Source organism: Malania oleifera, chromosome 7, assembly GCF_029873635.1.
Source record: "Malania oleifera isolate guangnan ecotype guangnan chromosome 7, ASM2987363v1, whole genome shotgun sequence".
In the NCBI taxonomy this organism is placed as follows: domain Eukaryota; kingdom Viridiplantae; phylum Streptophyta; class Magnoliopsida; order Santalales; family Ximeniaceae; genus Malania; species Malania oleifera.
Genome location: NC_080423.1, coordinates 50591818 through 50596378, shown reverse-complemented (window position 1 = coordinate 50596378; position 4561 = coordinate 50591818). Strand labels below are relative to the sequence as shown.

Genomic DNA, 4561 nt, shown 5'->3' with positions numbered 1-4561 from the left:
CCTCATGCATTATTTCTAAGGGAGCATTTCTTGGTCGTACCCACTTTTGCATAAGGTATTTGTTATCATCAAAAAGGGAGAAATTGTTGACCTTATAGGTCATATCCCATTTTGATCATGATAAATACTTTGATATCTAATGCCTCTCGAGTTTGTGTGCATACTCATATTAGCAAGATCATCCGAACTTATAAAGTCTTGGAGAATAAAGACCTAGATCTTTTATTCATTGTAATTTAATTAATTATTATTCGAGGTTTGTAATAATTGAAGTTCAATGGTCTGCAATAATTAATGCACCGCATGCATGATAGGAGAGATAAGATCAAAGGCTATTGACTGACTTTAGGACACACAACTCTGCATGAAAAAGTTCCCTGTTGACTTAGAACTGATTATCATGTGATTAGAGACATTGCATAAGAGGAATAGGACCGAAATTCCCAAAGTTGGCATGTTCGGTTGACCAAACTCTAATACACAGAGGACCTTGGTTGACCGAACTTCCCTAGGGTCAACAGTTTGACCCTTCGGTCGACCGAACTTAAAATGAGTTGCGACGCTCTAGTCGACTGAACTGACACGTGGGGAGATCCCAACTGTTTGGTCAACTGAATGTATAAAAAGAAATTGACCTGGTCGACCAAATACCCAAGTTCGGTCAACTCAACTCAGTCTGGTCAACCGAATCTGAGAGTTTTGGAAATCATCTCAAGATTGGTCGACCATCTTCTCAGTTCAAAATTGTCCTCGTTGACCAAATTGAGCACCACGGTTGACCAAACCATAAAAATGGCCGATCAATCCTCTCATGTTGTTAAAATTTTTATTGGGTTAAATGGGATTAATTTTCTTAAATGGTTTTAAAACAATTTTAATAATGACCCCTATGTCCTCAACGGTCATAATTTAGCTTTCTTCTATATATCGCGGCTCATTTGCAAGGATTAGGATATAATTAGCAAAATAGATTAAGAAAAATCCTCTCAGAAATCTTAAGCCTTATTTTGCTATACAAACCTTATACACTCGTACTACACTACTTCCTTTGCTAAATCTAGCACTGTGAGTGTTCTATTCATTGATTATTATTGCTAGAAACCCTCATATATTTCTTGTATACTTGATTTTTGATTGAGGGTTAAGCAAAGGTTTCCCCCTCGATTTTATTTGATAAATCTTTGTGTGGGAAAAATCTTGTAGCTAGTGAGTCTTTGCATCTTCATTGCAAGACTCATTGAGCTTGTGATTTTTGAGTGTACAAAATCTTTTTCATAAACTCATGATTCAAATATCTCTTGTGCTTGAATATTGAGAAAATATTTGTAGAGATATTTTTATTACCTTGTTGAAAATCTTTGAAACCATAAATTGTTTTTGAGATTTGAAACTATATATTGGTTTAAAGATTATCTTTCTGATACACTCCTTGTGCTTGATTGAATATAGACATTACTTTGAGTGTTAGCACACAAATTGCACTCAGCTTACAATTCCTATATGTTTGAGGTGTATTGATTATTGCTTGTGCGTAGTAGTACATATCTACTTACGTAAGTAGCATTTGCGTGTACGTAAATTTTTATATCTGTTGTATTCCAGGCATGGGCCTGAAAAGAGGGACTAGCCCTGTTGAATAAACCCGAATTGGCTTAGACCCGGTTAGGAAAGTTAGATGCACCATCCTGGTAAGGTATGTCTATAGGTTGAGGTCAGCCCCCCGTTAATTGACTTAGTTGTAAACGGTGTCACTGCACCTGTTAAGTGAGCATTAGTGGAATCCTCGAGCTTGTGAGCTAAAGGCTAGGACGTAGGCACAGTTGGCCAAACCCCGATAACATATCGTGTGTGCACTTTACATTTCCGCAATTTACATTCTTGCACGTGTATGTTATTCTGTGAATGTTGCGTATGATTTAATTTCTTCACATTTTATTTATATGTGCATTTGCGATTCTATAGACAGATCTTAAGTTGAGTATTACTGCTTGTGAAATAAAAATCAAGCTAGGAAGTTTTAAATACCCAATTCACCACCCCTTTTGGGAATACACCAAAGTCAACACCTTGTAGCATCTTGATCTCAGTCTAAACCTTGGAGTCTGTGGTGGAAGACTTAGTCGCCCCTATGTGTTGCTGGTTGCGCCACATGATCGAGCATCATATTCTTGTCCCTTTATGATCTGAAGCTTCAGGAGCTTGGCTGAGCATCTGATTTGAGCTTTGAGTCCTCCAAATCCTCCTTGGCTTCTCGTAATGCCTAACTCCATGGTTTTAACCTGTTTTTCCTGAAAAGACTAACAAAGCCTGCATAGCTCTGAACAATAATAACTTTGGGCAATTACATAGTAAAATGAGGATAAACAAAGGTAAGTGGGGGACAAATGTGGAATTAAGGGATTTAGGTACTAAACTAGAGGAAGATAGGGTGCAAGAATCAATGTAGGGTACTACCCTCTTTTCTTCCTCATCCTTTCCTTTGCTCAACTCCTCCTCATTCTTAATATTTTTAATCTCATTATTTTGATGAGTGGATACCACCTGGGCCTTCTCATGATATGATGAAGGCTCAGTGTCCAGTTCACATTCTACCCCATATTGTCCCTTGGGGTTCACTACTGACCGACTCGATAACTTACCTTTATCTCTCCGACTCAAAGTAGCAGCTAGTTGCCCCATGGTAGCTTCTAGCTTCATGATGGACTGGGAGTGGGAATGAAGAAGTTGCTAATATATTTGACGATCAGCCTCAATGCTTTTAAGTGCTTTCTGCACCGTCTCTTGGAAAGAATCATATTTGGGTTGAGGAGGAGGTGGCTGTTGAAATAAAGAAGGTCTGGGGGAAAATTTGGGATGATTTTGAGTGTTGTAAGGGTAATAGGGTTGAGCAACTGAAGCTTGTGGAGGTCTTTGGGAACGAAAACCCGAAGCTTGTTGCTTCTAAGAGAAATTGGGATATTGTTTCCATCCAGGGTTGTATGTATTTGAATAGGGGTCGTTTGACGACCTATCATACAGGCTGTGGGTGGCCTTCACTTCCTCCTATACAAGCTCAAGCTGGGAAGATGCATGTGGACAATTATAATAGGAGTGGGAAGGGTCAAAGAAGATCGCACACACCTCTACACAAGCTTGTAGTTACTACGGTTGCCTTACGAACAAGCATTGATCTAGCATTTTAGATATGCTATGTATAGTGGGTGTTAATTTGTGGTGTGATGTAAACTCGTAAACTCCCTTAGGTTTGGAAGTGGATGGATTGGATGGTCATCCAAGTTCTTAAAGAGAACCCATGGCTCATTCTCATGATTGGTGAGGAAAGTACCTCTACACGATGTGTCAACCATCGACCTATCTCTCTCGGCTAACCCTTTGTAAAAGGTTTGAACTAATTGCCACATGGGGACCTAGTGATGTGGTCATTTATAGAGTAGATCCCTAAAATGTTCCCAAGTCTCGAAAAAGAATTCTCCATCCATCTGTGAAAAACTCATGATCACCCTCCAGAGCTAATTCATCTTCCCAATTGGGATGTTTTTTTAAGAATTCATGTTGCATGGTGGCCCAGTTGGCCACCGAGTTCGATTCTAAGGATGTCAGCCAATATTTGGCCTCATCTTTTAGAGAGAATGGAAAGAGCCTAAGGCGGAGAGCATCATCACTAAAATTAGGTATACGGATTGTGGAGCAGATTTCCAAGAACTCATCTAGATGCTGGTAAGGATTTTTTGTAGAATTCCCATGAAAGTTGTGCAGTATCGAGATGATAGAAGTTTTAATCTTGAATTGCGCTACCTAGACATATGAGAAATAGATGCAAGATGATGAGGTGTATGCATTAGGTATAAAGTAGTCCTTAAGCGGCCCAAGGGGCTACTCCTTTACCATAGGTAGGCAAGGAGCTCGGGGTTCCGGGATTTGTTCAGTGGGACCCGGTGGTCGTCCAGCCATGCGTTTCAGTTTAGATGACTTCTCAATCTCAGGATTAGAGATAGGTTTCCTAGAGGATCTATAGGATTTCTCAATCTCGGGGTCTAGGAGCACTATGTCAGGATCAAAAGAATGTAAACCAAACTTACACACTTGACGCACATAGATTTAAGACTTCTAAATCAGCAAAGAAAAATAAAAAGTAAATAAAAAGCAAAACAACAATATCCTAAAATGGAAATTGGCTTATAACCGTAGCTAAGTCCCCGGCAACGACTCCAAAATTTGGTAGCTCGCCAAGGCTTGGATCCTAAACAACCAAAAATAAAATTTATATTACCTAACTAATCCCAAGTTAAGTAGAAAGTGGGCAAGTTGGGTATTGATCCATAGAGACTTAAAGCACAGTTGTTAAGCTACTTCCAAATTAGTTTACTATAGTCTTGTACAAAAGAGAAGTAAAGGATGGTATTTTGCAATGGGTGTATTCTAACAATATACTGGAAAGCAATTTAAATGAAGGCAAATAAATCTATGTTAATCCTACTCCTACAAAGAAATTTTGGGGTCTGAATCTAACGTTGCACACCATGACTCTGACTACACTCCTTCAGACTTCGATAGAAGTACT

General features: G+C 39.1%; 1 non-coding gene across 1 annotated transcript; it reads left to right on the top strand.

Annotated features, from left to right (window-relative positions):
• The first annotated feature begins 3405 nt into the window (after positions 1-3405).
• Positions 3406-3511, top strand: LOC131161071 (small nucleolar RNA R71). The gene has a single exon (XR_009138232.1). It is a non-coding gene; the product is annotated as a small nucleolar RNA R71 (small nucleolar RNA).
• The last annotated feature ends 1050 nt before the right edge of the window (positions 3512-4561 follow it).